Genomic DNA, 16,352 nt, shown 5'->3' with positions numbered 1-16,352 from the left:
TGCACTTACTGATTAAGCCGTATATTGCAATAGACAATATATTTTCATTACAAACTTAAGATGCACGTCATTATGCCTAAGCATGTCCCACTGACGCTCTTTGTCACACTTTGCAGAGTTGCAGTTATAGAGGGATGCTTGTAAACCCACATTTCTTACCATGTTTATCAACGAAAAAAAAGTCCATATGCTGCACTTTATCCATTATGCCTGTTTTAGGACTCTTGTATTATAACAATTTCCTCCCCAAACAAATCTATTCGTAAATTCTTACTTACATATAAAATGTGAAATCTGAACTGTCTCCAGCCTGTATGAGGTCAAACTTCCATCCGTGATATGATTAGATTGTATGAGATTGTAAAGACCCAAGTACAACCAAACGACTGAAAGCGATATAGTGTTGGAGGCAAGAAGAGAAACAGAAAGTAGGAAGTTGAACTTGTGTCTTGACATGTTACTATCTCTTCCAATAATTGCCTGCAGAGCTTAATTGTTTGGTTTGGCTCAAATGAACGCCTGCTTGTTTATATTGGTTTGTTGAAACTGGTTTGAACAAGTGGGACAAGGCCACTCATCTACTATTCAATCCGCTGCAGTCATTGATAATAACAAGTCAGACACCAAAAAGACCCAAAACTTTAAAACATATGTAAACCTTTTGATTACAAAATGGCCAGATACTGTTACTGTGAGGGTGGCCCAGCTTTTCTCGCAGCAACAAGGCTCTGGCTTCAATCCTGTTGGCCTTTCTGTTTGGACTTTGCATGTCCTCTGTGTGGGTTTTCTCTGGGTACACCAGCAACCTCCCAGGGTCAAAAGAAATGCAGCTTAGGCTATTTGGGGACTCGACATTCCCCGTTGGTTTGAACGGTTGTTTGTCTCTACGTGTCAACCCAGGGTGGACTCTGCCTGGGCAGGTGGTCAGCTGTTGCCCAATGTCAGCTGGGATTGGCTCCAGCCTCCTGTGACACTCAAAGGATAAGTGGAATAGATAATGGAGTATAGATGGATCAGATGGATGAATTTTACTGTTAGGACAAACTGCTCCTTTTTGGCCCCACTAGTGGTAAGGTTTCAACATCAACTGAAATTGTCAGTATGTTGTTTCTACTTCTGTATCTAATGACCCACTAAGCCTTCAGGAGCTGCTGACAAGGACAGGGGACATTAATGGCCATTGGTTTTGTGTCACCCTCCTGTCTGCTGATCCTTGTGTGTTTGTTGTGGTGCATGAGTCTGCTTCACTCTCCATCTCACATCATCACTCAGAAACCACAGTGAAGATCAAAGACAAGTCTCCACTGACCATGAGCTCTCCAGCACATGTAAGTCAAAGTAAATGGGAAAAGAAACCTTTAAACCATGGTGTGTTTCGAATTTCAAATCACGCGAGTAACATGTTGGCTCCTTGTGTGGTTTTTACAGAATAATATGTAACAATTCGCATTTGAAAATATTTTACACCCATTTAACAACTAGTGGGGATTGTTTAGGTTTCAATGCAGAAAAAAATTGCTACTGTCTTTGCTCCAGCTGCGTACAAGCCATGACCTTGGGTGGGCTAAATTGGTTTTCAGTTGGCCTGCTTTGTTGCAGAGATTGAGTCGCTGTGAACTCCTGCCAGATCCGTTTGGCACCCTAACCCCTTCGGTGACTCTGTTTTTGTCCTTGTGCTGCCCTGCGAAGGTCAGATGGATTAGCACATACCTTTCAACTCCACAAGAGTACAAGTCGTGACCTCAGTGCTATTTCCAGTGCCGTGCATTTGTGCCATTGTCACAAGGACACACGCACACAAGTTGACTCTGGAAAACTATCACACAACATTCTATGACACAAGCACAAACTATTCAGGGTGAATGAAGTGGACATTATGTTTAAATTGTTGTAATAGTAGCATGAATAATACTTCCTGTTCTTCTTGTCCAACAAGTAAAAGGGTTCACAGTTAAGGCAAAAACTGACTGATTGGGAAAACATGCACTGTGGGAAATTCTTGGCATGTGCTACGTATTGAACACTAGAGGTCAGAGTTGAAAGGCAATCTACATCCTGACTGTACATCATCCACACTACCACAATGTGTGTTTAACTGTGTTATTGTGCAGTGAGTTTTACACTTTGTGCATATAAACCACCTATGTAACTTACTTTTTAACTTCATAACACTTGTAACAACTTTGGTCAGGCTCCACACAGGACGAGCTCCAAAACAATCTGATAGATCTCCTTGCATATCAACAGGGAGTTACCCAGCTACGGGGGCAGATGTTGCCTGATGCTTCACCGAGCTTTGACCTCAGCCCTTCATCTGCTGTTCTGTGTTTTGAATTAAGTAGAAATACACCAGGTGCTGAGGTTAAAGGACCACAAGTCAATGTCAAATGTCAAATACTTTAACGTTTATTATTTATGCTTTATTTGGTGGTAAATATGCATTTATAGAATAATCTACCAGGAATGTGTCTTTGCATCATTGGTCAATGCAGTGCCTAGCGAGATAACATCATGTTGATCCAACAGTTGAGACTGTGTTGCTGCTCTTGTAGACTGGCTCCTTCTAAGTGAATGGCAGGGCTGTGGGGGGGTTTTCACACAGGGCTGTATTTGGTCAAAATGGGTAACGTGAACTAAAACAGAAATACATTTTCTTGTATGATGCATCAGCATATTTTGTACACTATCACATATTGTTCTGTGTGGCAGGATATTGGCTAAACAATTTTATCTTCCTGAAGAATTTTCAAGATAAACACCATAAGTCTTCATTGTTTATATTTCCTCACATAAAATGTTGCGATGATTCAAAAAAATTGTGTTTGTCTTCACCCCTTTAGAGATACAGCAAAGTAATGCGATCAAAATGGTAATATGTTGCCTGCTCTGTTTCAATTCAACCTTCCATAAACTCACAGTAACTGACAAGTTGAATTACAATAATGAGAAGCAGTGCTGAGCAAACTAATGAATGATGAGGCAAAATGATGAATTTTTACATCCAAGTGGCAGCGTGATAAGATTTTTTCAATTTCATAAAGAAAACCTGTGTCACTGAACAATGAGCCATTGAGCTGAGACCAGACTACAACTGTCCCTAAAGATAAACTGATGAGACACACATGACATCCTCTATTCCAAACACTGCACTTATTGAGTTACGGGTTCGAACGGTGAAAAGCAGGATGTGATTAGAAAAGTACAACATTAAATTACACAAAAGCCAAACTGTCTGGAGTACAAGTGTTTTTTCTGTTCATGTAAAGTTCAATCTAAAGAATATTACTGTTTAAACAATACGCGATCTATACAATGTATGTACTTCGGTTACCCAAGAAGAGTTAGTTCACAACCTGCCTAATAAAATCTCATTAGCATGTGATTCTTCTTGGACTTGCTGCTAAGGAAAGGAATATAGAATGTCTCTTCAAGAAATTTATAGCACGTCATGCCTGAGTTCATAAAGAGGCCAAGCTGCTGGTTTTCAGAAAACATAGAAAAGGGAAAATCCCAGGGAACCTATATTGTTAAGTTGTGTTATATAAAAGTGAGATGAAAGGGAAACAATAACAGATGGTATGAAGTTGCTCAATATATTTGAAACAAACGTTCAGTTTACAGACCAAACATTTACAAGATGAAGCAAGATAGCAAATTAAAGACACATTGACTTTATATGCAAACACATTGCCTATGAAATTGTCAGGTTGCTCATTGGCTCTTGGCCTGCACATTACCCATGACAAGGAATCCTTGATTCATTTCTATGAAGTTTTCAGTGGATGATGGTGCCATTAGGATGATGTGGTTTTGGTGATCCCTGACATATTTGGGCCAAACGCTTTGAATTTCACACAGTAGCTGCTGTACATACTGTATATTTCCCAGAAAACAAACATTTGTATTTTTTCACTTAAGCAAGTGTTAAGTATGGTGTTCCACAAGGAACAGTTCTTGGTCTCTCTCTCTCTCTCTCTCTGCTTTTAATTTTGTATGATGATGATACTATTTTATATGACATCAGTTCACAGTTGATACATAAAATACAATTTTGTTAGTGACAAAATGGTGACAAAACAAAAAGTAAGATATTTTTAAGGACACTTAAGAGTGTAAGGCCTATGGTGATAAACAGACCTCTCACTCCACCTTAAATCCTCCTCAATACTGTATGTGTATGGCAGTTCACTGTGCACTTTATCACAGGTGAGCAATTCCTCACTCACCATTGTATCTGACATGAGAAGGAAGGATAGTCGTACCTAACTAAATTAATTTAATTGGGTGTTATTAATCTATATATCTGCAAAAAACTGACACTGACAGCTTCCTGGTGTCCTGTAAACATGTTTTGTTTTATATGAAACTCTATAAACTGTTTAAATATTCTGTGAAATGTCACCGAACATTTTAAAATACCTATGCCATACAATAAAATTGAGCTGGTTTCAGGTGCTGTACTCTTTACAAAAGAGCTACAGAAAATATCTGCCTAAAAGATACTACATGGCTTATTAATCAGGGTGTGAGAAACAAATGGCAGTTCTGCTGCCTGTGGCGGCTCAAAAAGAAGGTTGGCGGCTCGAAGCCCAGCCCATGCCGCAGTGTCCATTGGCAAGATGCTGAACCCTGAATGGCCCCTCATAGATGTTGAATGCACTAATTGGTGTCGCTTTGGATAAAAGCATCAGCCAAATGACATGTAATGTAAAAACATGTGAATGCTCCAAAGAGCATGAACCTATTTGATTTTATGACCCCACATCCTTTCCTTCAACAGCACCCTTAGGATTAACTGTACATTTTATTCTTAGTTGGCTCAGGAGGCAGCACAAACAGACACTGAACCCCAAATTGCCCCCGACAGCTATTCTGTCTGTGTGTGAATGATGAGTGAAAAAGTGTGACATATAGAAACGCTGTATATATGTGTGTGCGAATGGGTGACTAAGTGTAAAGCGCTTTGAGGGGTTGCTGAGACTAGAGAAGTGCTACATGCAGTCTATTTAACATTGCAGCATGTTTGTGGGCTGGACAAATTTAGTCTGAAGGGAACATTTACTGTGGTCATTCTTTTTTGATAATGCCATGAAAATTAATTTTAGTATATTTAATTAATTTTGGCTAGTGACAGCCAATATTGACTCTCATAAGGTTATAGAGATAAAATGTGCACACACCACATATGATACCCTGTCACTCATGAGTTTTCTCATCTCATAGTCACAGTTGTCTCCTGGTTTGCCTCTGTAATGTTGAGGTCAGGTGTTTGTTAAAGCCCTGGTCAACTAAGCTCTGTGGCTGTTTCCAGATGCATATGTCCATACTGAATAAGAGAGGCACAAGGGTGGGGGGGAAGCCAGTGTGTCATCTATCCAAGTCAACCTAGCAGCTGAACTAATAGATGTGCTGCCAAATAGACAGGAAGGCTGGATCATTCAGAAGTGTCTTTATATATGCAGCTGGAGCTGGGTTGGAGAAAAAATGTTTGGAGCCTGTGCAGAGGAGTAAATGTTTCCTTTTGTTGGGCAGGTTTATCAAAGGGAGGCCTTGATACAAATCTTAGACCCTATAAAAAAAATCACATCTGCAAACAATTTTTCAAATGTTGCTCCATGTCTTCAGTTTTCATTTGTGTTTCCAAAATGGAATCTGTTACAGGTAAACACACAGCCAGCTGCTTGGAGATCAAAAGGTATTTGATTGGGGAAAATGGAGGGTGTAATGAAGCTTGATTTGTACAACAAAGGTTTGTACACACAGATGTGAGAGGTCGGGAGTTTAAGGGTCATTTAATCAGATCATTGTGTGTTTGATAGACAGGGAGATTCATTGGTGAGGATGAACCTTTCAACAATGTGAAAATGGAGTATGATCCAAGCACACAGTATAGATGGGAATGATTAGCTCTAATGTGTTGACTGATCAGATGAACGGTTTGTTCTGCTACACAACACACACACCTCAAACACCTGTATACATGTCAAAATGTTGCGGAGATGCCCATGAATTAAAGATGAGAAGCTTTAAGCTCCAACAGTTATTGTTTTGCCATTTAGTGGGAAACATGATAGAAGTTCACACATCCATAAACATATATTCAACTACACTTACAATCGCAAATTGACTGTTCACTACCTCCGACAGCTTTATGGAACAGTTGTCAAGCACATGCAGGTTACATAGATGATGATGGAGGCAATGTTTTACATGTAGTAGACAACTAGCATTACTAACAAATATGCCGTAAAATGTGTGTGTGTAAAATGAAGCCACCCACCTACACCCTCAGGCTTGTTCTGACATCATAGAAATTCAACAATATTGCACCAAAACGCTCTTGTCTGACAATTTTTATTAAAATTTGGGTTCATGATAATGGACCACACAGAACCTTACTTTTTTCCATAAGTGTCAGTTTGTCTTGTGAATCGTGGCAGCGGCACACTGATTACTGACATGGAAAAAAGCACACAAAAAATCTAAGTACCTTACAATCAACAACAAGCAAAAATGAGGGAAGCCATCAGGCTGAGGAAGGAGGCCTTTAAGTGGCTGTTTGGCCCTGGGGTCTATACTGAAGGGCTGCAGCTTCAGCAGTTGTGGAAGCAAAAACTCAGGTGTGCAAGTAGTTCACAGGCTATTGAGAAAAAATCATTTGGTTGGCCTCAAGGAAGGTCTGGGAAACGATTAGTTGACCCTGGTATGGAAAGGCAAAAAGATGTCCAATACATCTGTGGATGAGACAGATTCTCAAGACTTGGGGGAGGCTTCACCCGTACCCCTTGTCGAGCTTTCTGAGGTTGGGGACAGTACCTGTGGAGTGGCAGAATGGGGTAATGGTTCCTGTTTTAGAAAAGGGGGACCAGACCCAAAAAGCATAGAGATATGGGCCAGTTTCACTTTGGCAAACATGCAGTGCTCTCAGCAAGGTGTAATCTGGATGTGAACCTAAAGTGGCCCATGTGGTGAATGGTGAAAATGGGCCAATCAGCACAAGCAGAATTCTGGACACTTTTGGTTGACATGCGGTACTGCTATGGCTTCCTATGGGCCAATCTCGCCAGATGTGGCAAATAGGAGCAGGCCCCAAGTGCCATCATTCCACATTGTATGTTGGTGAGATGACAGTGTTGCAGTGCGACAGTGTGGGCCAAATCTGCGTTCATAAAAACAAATTTGCTATGTGGGCAGGGTGGGGTCTAATTATTGGGAGTATCATATTCAGCCATGTAGGGAAAGTTTATTCCAGGTTACTGGAAAGGAGGCTCCCACTGATTGCCAAACCTTTGATTCAGGAGGTGCGATGTGTATTTCATCCTGGCAGCTCTTCACAGCCATGTCTGCCATCATTTCTGTAAGTAGATGTAGTGTTTTTTCCACATTTTGTTCTTCACACACTGCTCCCCATTGTACCTGCTTTATGTCTGTTATAAAGTAGTTCTCAGAAAATTTTAAAAAAAAATCCATAATAAAGAACTCTGACTTTTTCAGCATCTACCATCAAAACAATTGTGGTCCCTGAAACCAACCAAAGCTGGTTTATTTCAGATTTGAACAAACTTTCTTTGACATATAAGATAACAGATAAGGTCAATGCTTGTGTCCAATGTCCTTCCTAAACTATTTAACTCAAATTTTCTCAATAAACTCAATATACATGTTTTTGATCTTTTCTTCATCTATGTTGAACTAATTTAAACTTTATTTTTCCGTCAATATTAAACACATTTCCTCTCGATTGAACTGTTATATGATTTTGAAAATGAATTGCAACGCCACCGCCATAGCTGTTTCAAGCTTTTCTGTAAACGCAGTAACCTGATGTATGTGTACATTTTCACTATTAAACACAAAAGTCTTGATAAATCATGAGTAATTGTATGAAAAGGTAACTACCATGAATATTGAACCTGTTTTGCAAATGCCACATCTCTCATTGGTTTCAATAAGAAGACAAAACATTATTAAATGCAGTGCTTAGTGCTTCCTGCATCCTTCTTTACTGGTATGCTCCTCACGTGGTTGATGCCATTAACCACTGCTGTAGTTTAGCCTTTGCTCTGGTCATTGTGAGCTGCTTGTCAATAAACCACAGGAGTGAATCCACAATCTTATAAAAATAAAACAATAGGTCAGGGCAAAGATTTGATCCTATGTTGAAGGCTAACCCTATTTGTACAAGACTAGTTATAAATCTGACCGCTATGTTCATCTGGGAGGAATGTTATCCAGATGACTGAACACTTTGGACTAACCACCATATATGTTATATTTTTTAATTAATACTTTTAAAAATTGCATGTTATTAACGGAGGAAGTCAACATGTGTACTAGTCATAGCAGAATTCCAATAAACAGTATAATTTGGCAATTTATGTTAATAAGTTAACAGATCATTAGCTAATGGATAGTAAATAAATAGTTTTCCAGCGCTCTCCCTTTCTCTGTGGATGAGGATAAACAAAAACCACATGACGGCTTTCTAGTTACAACTCTTCACTTAGTGAAATTGAATCAAACATTCTATCACGATAGCCATTAGCCAAGTCTGTAGCAAGTCTGCAGACTTAAATTCTGCTTAAGTTAAACATGCAGGACAAAAGGCTGTGCACCATTGTGTGTGCATACAAGTTCTCTGCTGCTTGTATCTGCATTGAGCCCGAAGGAGAATAGTTCACAAACTGTTGTCTCAGTACAAGTCAGGTTGAACAACCAGGTTGTCATCTAGGTTTGTTTACACAGGCTGTCCAACCGCCACTTCAGTCATTTAAAGGCACCTTCAGACGAGTTTTTGAGGGTTATTGGCAAAATCATTCATGTCCTCTGTGTCTGACTATGTTTAAGTTCAGACATCACAAGTCCAGATTGATAAATGCACTGAAGAAAGCATCTCTTGAAGGTTTAGTTGGGAGGATTTGATCACATCTAGTGGTGACGTTGCATGTTGTAACTGAGTACCTAACCATCCCCTTCAAAATGTGTAGCAACACCAATGGTGGCTTTCAGTTATGATAAAAAGTCAAAAGGCCTTTTCTAGAGCCTGTGATCAGTTTGTCCATTCAGGGCTACTGTACACACATGGTGCAACATGGCAGCCTCCGTAGAGGAAACCTGCTCCCAAAGTAAATATGAAAGGCTCACGTTAAGGTAATGAAAACACAACAATTCGTACATTCAAGTCTTTAAACACCAATGAAAACAACATTATGCTATGATTATTTTCTTCTTAATTTTTGCCAATAGATCCCTTTAACCTAAATCTTACACACTGGACCTTTAAGATCTTATACAGTGTCTGAATCTTCACTTTATATTTTGTTTTTATTGTTGCACCTGTAAATTACCATTACTGCCATACCAACAACAAAAATCAACATGAACAAAGACCATTCAGATCAATTCACATTAGATTTAAAATATCACTTTTCATGAGGCTCTTATAAATTGAAGCATTGAAGAATATGGATGACAGGAGGCTGATGAGGTCACAGCTCACACTGCTGCCAACAGGAAGCAGGGAAATAAAAGACTTTCCTTGTTGCAGGTGCTGGTAAATATCAAAATATTGTTGATTAGGTCAAACTAAGAGAAAAAAAGTCATCAGGACAGTTTGTGTGATTTGTTAGTGATTTGCTAAACTCCGGTGCACATTCTATCTTGCTCTGTAAGAACAAAAACATTTGGCTGAGTGGCAGGGTGTCTTTGGATCTGATAACAATCTGAGCTGGCTGGAATTCCCAGGAATTCCAGTTGAGGAGACACAGAGGAGCCATGTCTCACTGGGCAGGTTTCTCTGTCTCCCTGTCAGCGGCTGGCTACGCTGACAGATCCCATCAACACTCTGCTGTCCACTTACTCGCCAACACACACACACACACACACACACACTCACACACACACACACACACACACACACACACACACACACACACACACACACACACACACACACACACACACACACACACACACACACACACACACAATCATTCACCATCCTCTGACTGCCATTGGATCTTATCTCAACAAGGGTAGAGATTAGGAAAATCTGAGTGTGGCATGAAGAATAGTATGCGTAAACAAACATACATCACATGTCGTATCTAGAACGTGCGAGGCTGTAATGTGGGCAGCTTGTTTGCGTTGTTTTTCTGAATCCGACACTCCTGTGGTTTCTCACTCACTTGGTTTGGCCCTCTCCATGTGCTGCGTCTCTTCTTCCTTATCGGTGGATTCCTATCGGGTCAGTCAGAGATGTCAGCGTACAGTGATCTAAGACTTTTCTCTGCTACTCTGCTTGCTGACGTTCAGTGAGGCTGGAGGAATGAAGCCTCGCCATCTCACTGTCTTCAATGATTACAATGCAGTGTGCCTGTCTGGGTGCATGCTTGGTATGCAGGGCAACAGGGTAAATACATCATTGCATAACATTGCATGCATAATGCTGTGCCATCCATGTCATTCACAAGTGTGACCCCTGCTAGTGCTTATTCATTACTTGTTGTTTAACAGTTTTTCTTTTATTTACACTCTAAAAGCAGGCAATTGTGTTCACCTCTGTGTGTGTGTGTTTGTGTACAAAATAACTCAACAATGCATAGACACATTCTCACCAAACCTGGTGGGAATATTAGTTGTGGGTTTATTTTTGGATTATTAATTTGTGGAGCTGATCGGTGAAAGTTCAAGGTCAAAGGTCAACACACATGATCTGAAAAATACATTTTCCGAGGTACCTCTACAACTAATAGGGAGTCTAAAGCTTTTTGGTCAGCATGTGTTCCCCATCGTATGATGTCATGTGATAAGTGAGGTCATGAAATCTCACAAAGAAGTTAGAAAATGACATCATGCATAGTTCGAAATGCATTTTTCCAGGTATCTCTGCATTCTATAGGAAATTATACAACTAACTCTAACGATTAGAGACACAATCTGCAGCTTATTTAGATTAACCACTCATCCTTCATCATCTGGTTTAAATGACATGATGAAATCATTATGAAATGGAGTAATTAGAAAGTAATAAGTAAGCATTCCCTGATTTCATGCAGGGTATGGATTGCACCTCTCTTGCTTTTCATGTCACTTTATTTCACTTGTGTTTTTTGTGTTCTGCTGAACACCACCAGACATTTCATGGTGGTTACAAGTAGATGGCACCGTTCAGAGTTTTAGCAGAGTAGAACATCACATTTTTTTATTCAGGCGGCCATGACACTCATAGTCAAAGTAATTAAAGGGTTGTGTCAGCAGCACAACCAGACTTAGTAATGCACTATAATTCTGCTCTGAGTTAATTTCTCTCCACTCCTCCATGGTATTTGCCACAATCATTCACCACCATGCTTCTGCGTGTGCATACACCCCATGAGCACCAACACACACACATGCATCGTGGTTAAGCCTTTGCACAGTATATCTCCAGCCTCGTCTGCTTTCTGTCCACATATGCAATCAGCGTGGTCCTCTGAGAGACTACAGTCACTTTGGCTTCCTAACAGGGAGAACACACACGTCTGTAAACACACACAAACAAAGCTTATCTCACTGGGAAAACATGCGCAATACTACTGAGCTACCTCCAAAAAGCAACCCGTTTGATGAGCGTGCCAAAAGAGGGGAACATTAAACACATAAAATGAAGTTTGATTCTGTTCCAGGTAAAGACAAACAGACGACCAGGACTAAAGGGGCCATATTGAAAGTCTCAGACAGTCATTGTCCCTTCTGGCTCTGGTGGTTCCACCACAGACTGACAGTAATTGAGCCTTGATTACAGCAGTGATATTGAGCTGGACACACAGAGACATTTCAGTCTGTCCCGAGGAAGCTAGAAAAATCACTCATTACTCTAAAACTGATATTTTTTTCAATGTCTTATGAGAACACTGGCTTCAGAAAGTATTCACTCTTTGCACATTTTATTATGTTGTAGATCATTTTTTAAATGGAATTTATAGTACACTCAGTAAATCATACCACCAAAGTGAAAACATGATTAAAACTTAATAAAAAAATGTATATTAAAAAAGGGAAATCTCTCATTTACTCAAGTATTCCCCTTTGTTGTGTCTCCAAACTGTGGATGAATTACCTCCGCCAGGGAGGTTATGTTTTCATCTGCATTTGTTTATTTATCTGATTGCAGGATTATCCAGGAACTACAGAACACATGACCACATCATTTAGTGGAAGGATGCTTTATGGGTCAGGATCACGTTTTGGTTGAGATCCTGAACATGGGGCAGATCCATTTTTTTCTTTTTTCACTTTCTTTAACAATGCGAGAGGCGTTTTTCAAAATTGTGAATTTCAAAAAAACTAACAAACTGATCTTTATGGGTGTGTCAAATTTGGTGCGGCTCGATTCAATTTAGGGACTGTTTGGCCTCGGCGGAGGTATGCCCTTTCTTAATGCCATTTCTTTTAATTATCCAAAAATATTTCTACAACTTGATTGTAGATTGAGTTTACCTGTGGCAAACTGAATTGTTTGGATAAAGTTGAAAAAAAGGCACATACGTGTATATATGGCCCCAAAATTCACAGTGCATTTCAGGATATACCCCAGCCATAGATTCCAAGGAACTCTATGATCAAATGAAATATCAAAAATATTGATATTTTATCAATTCTATTGAAACGTTTTTTCAATTATACTGTTTGCTTCAGTGTCACAGCTTTTATCAGGCCTTTCTACAATAGCAGCAGAAGCTGTTTTCAGTGGGAAAAATCCATGGTACACCTGGTCAGTATCAAACTGCCGACAGACGCTGTTAATGGTGAGCCAGATGTTTTAAAATAAAGTTAATGGAAGTAAAACAAAGCTAAAGGGAAAGTGAATATTGGACTTTTGTCGGATCTGCACATACATGGGAAACACTTTACGATGTGCCACAAGAAACTTGTGTGGGGAATGACTGAGGGATCTGTCAATATGTTGTTTGGAAGTATTTCAATAATGACTCAGACCTGGAGTATGAAGCAGATAATTACAGGTGGGACACATGAGCTCATTTCTCAATAACTCTGCAACACTTACTCTTTTTGTCCACTGTAATGTAAAGTGATAAATCATTCAGACTAGTTACAAAGAAGTCTCTCATTACGTCAACACACTGTTTTCTCGCGCTGACGGAGGTGATGTATCCCACAGAGTGGTTTCTGAGTAGTAGTTCATTACCTCATGGTGGCGCTATACTCAGGGATCACCAAACTCAGCATTATTCAACCTGCATGGATCATGAATCGTGAATTCCTGTGCAAAATGTCATCGCAGTGTGACTGCAGTGGGAACACTTTTTTGCATCAGATTTGTAGAATGACTGGAGGCATGTTATTATGCCCTTAAACAAAACCAGCCAAATCTCTGCCGTGACAGATCTTATACACTTCCTAAAGGAGCGGCATCTATTCATGCAGGTGTTGTCACTCTGTCATTGCATTAACATTCCTGTGTAAGCCTTATGTCAAGAAGCGGAAGAAGCATGAATTCTCCAACAAAGAAGAAGAAGCTTGATACACTCACGAGGGAACAAACAAGGAAACATTCTGGAAGTGAAAACAGGAGATTAAGAAAAGTATCATTCCTCCCAGAATGAGATTAATATCGTATTAGTGGAGGTAAAAACATGGACAAATCAGGTACAAATTACACTGACAATACAAATACAAAAATAAAAAGTCCATTTAGAGTATAAAATGCACAGCATTACATCAAATTGAGCTGATCTGACAACTCTAAACTGCCCCAAGGTGTGAAATACCTGTATTTACATATTTAAAGCTTCTCTTTATCTATTACTATTAATAGACGTACACATCACCCTCTTATCTCTCTGCAGGGACATTCCAGATGTTCCTGTCATCACCAACTGGAACAAAGAACAAGTCCACTGTTTCAGAGGTGATACACTCTGGCTCTGTATGTGTGCTCTGAGTCTGAGGACACACATTTTGATCCTGAGGTCATCTTACTGAAGGGGCTGGATGCTCGCTGGTTGGATATCCCCATTCGAAAAGTAATCAACCAAGACTGTAGCTTAAGAATCACAAAATGAGTCTATTGTGTAAAGTGTTCATCTTGTCCTCTTTCAATTTGATACTCAGACAAAAGAGGTGGGAACATGACGTATGACATCTGCCACATGACTGACTGACCTGGAAGAGGATCCTTCTGCTGCTTTTCAAATCCAAATCATGGGTTTATAGGTAAAGGTTGGACCCCCCAAAACTAATGTGAGATTTTAGACTCGAACAAAACTCAACATGCCTGGGTAATGCCCTTAAACTCTGCTTGTTTCAGATCAGGTTATATGACCTCTGACACCACCACCTGTCCGTGAGGACGCAGACACCAAGTAACAGTGAGTCCAGATGAAAGGTAGATCACAAAAAACCAAAACAAATACACTGGCAGACTTACTGTAAATTCTGTGTGATTTAGGAAAGAGAAAGGTTTATGTTCCTACAGAAAGAAAATTTGACACACTCCATAAATTTGCTTAAATGTTCAATAAAATAAGATTTTTTAAGACTATTCAAATAACAAAAATGTATTTATATCTATATTAAAAAACCAAACAGTCTTGGACAATGTTAAAACCATCTTGATCTTTGTGAATAAACTATGATGTCTGTTAGACTACAGCCATACTACAGGCTGGGCTGACCAAGAGTGAAGGGATAACCAAAGATTAATCTTCCGGGGATCAATAAGCTGTGCACAAAGTTTCATAGTAGTCCATCAAGTAGGTTCCAAGACATTTCAGCCTGGAGGAAAGTGGTCAAGATGATAGGAGATAAACAATACCTACTTCGATGACACCGACACACAAGCAGTATGGAGACATGTTATGTTTTTTTTCGGTTTTTCGTCTGAAGAAGTGGTCCCCACTTAGTTCAATTGTATTGGATTTGGCTGCAAGACTATTTACCCCTGAGAGACGCCTTAAGTATTTTGTTGACTCAAACACTTCACCCACCACTCCAAAAAAAAAAAAAATCAGTTTCATAATGAATATCTGGGGGGAAAAATATAGTATATATGGTGTATGTTATATTATATATTACATAGTAGCCTATTGTGTTGGAGAGAGCCACATGTCTAAAGGTTTAGTGTTACACATTCACCCACATCACTACCACATGTTTAGTTACTTTAATTTGCAGTCACTTAAGATCACAAAACAGTTCAGGTTTCGAATACGTTCACTAGCACCTTTACAACAAATTGTTTTCAACATTAATCACACATGTAGTTAATCTTATTTTTAATGGATAGTTTAAATAGGGGGGGATAGGGGGGGATCTTTGAGATTTAGTTACTGTTTCTGTTCTTGTCAGGTTCGATGAAGCAGGTGGACCCAGGATGCAGAGTTTAAACAAAAAGTGTCCTTTTAATAGGTGAATGTCCAACAGGAACTAAACAACAAACAAAGGAATCTCGAAATGTCAAAACAGAAAAAAACAAAAGCACATAGGGGAAAACACCAGAAGCTTATGTGGAGATGCAGAGGACAGGAGCTCAGGAGACAAGGGACACAAAAAGCACAGGAGATTACGACAGGACATAAGACAGACATTTAGACAACGAACCGACAAGGACAAGGGGAAGCACAGACACTTATATACACACAGGGAAGGCAGGGGCAATTGAACACAGGTGAAACACATGAGGACTGGTGCAGACAATCACAGAGACAGGAAGTGAAGAAAACACACTAGGAACAGAGCCCTACAAAATAAAACAGGAAACAGAACACAGGGGAAACATGCGACACCGAAACAAAGCATATACAAACATAAACACAAGGATATACAAGAAACACAAGGTAATAATTAAACAGAAAACACTCTTAATAAAGAGGCAGACAAATAAACACACTCAGAATACAAAACCATTACAGTTCTCTCCTGTGTTTGTTTATTGGTTTGGTCAGTTAGTATATATCTTGCCCTTGCCATTTTGTTAGGTCTGTTAATTGGGTTGACTTCTTCAGTTTGTATATTGTTAAACATTTTTGGAGAAATAAACCCAGACCTTTTTTTAAACTTAAAACTTGTGCTTTGTGCCTCGACTGCTTTGTCCACAACACCTTTGTTGCTTCATGTTAACTTGTAACTGACAGTTTTGAGGGGCGCAGTATGTTTATCATTGTAATTAGAAGGTTGTTTTGTTGACAATGTTATCATTATTAATGTAACTGTAATAATGATTCATAAAATTAAGTTAGTGACAGCAGAAATAAAAGGTGACACTACCCTATTTTCACAGCGGGATTAAGTACTTGTGGAAAAAAAATGCCGACCTTGCAGTACCCCCCCCTGGCATTTGTGCCCTAGGC

General features: G+C 39.5%; 1 long non-coding RNA gene across 1 annotated transcript; it reads left to right on the top strand.

The window, feature by feature from the left end:
- The first annotated feature begins 992 nt into the window (after positions 1-992).
- On the top strand, positions 993-15,874 carry LOC118113147. Its single transcript, XR_004697312.2, has 4 exons — positions 993-1,069; positions 13,851-14,027; positions 14,116-14,217; positions 14,312-15,874. It is a non-coding gene; the product is annotated as an uncharacterized LOC118113147 (long non-coding RNA).
- The last annotated feature ends 478 nt before the right edge of the window (positions 15,875-16,352 follow it).

This window comes from Hippoglossus stenolepis, chromosome 8, assembly GCF_022539355.2.
Source record: "Hippoglossus stenolepis isolate QCI-W04-F060 chromosome 8, HSTE1.2, whole genome shotgun sequence".
In the NCBI taxonomy this organism is placed as follows: domain Eukaryota; kingdom Metazoa; phylum Chordata; class Actinopteri; order Pleuronectiformes; family Pleuronectidae; genus Hippoglossus; species Hippoglossus stenolepis.
Note: the sequence above shows the minus strand (reverse complement) of the source record. Positions and strands in the feature narration are given on the sequence as shown.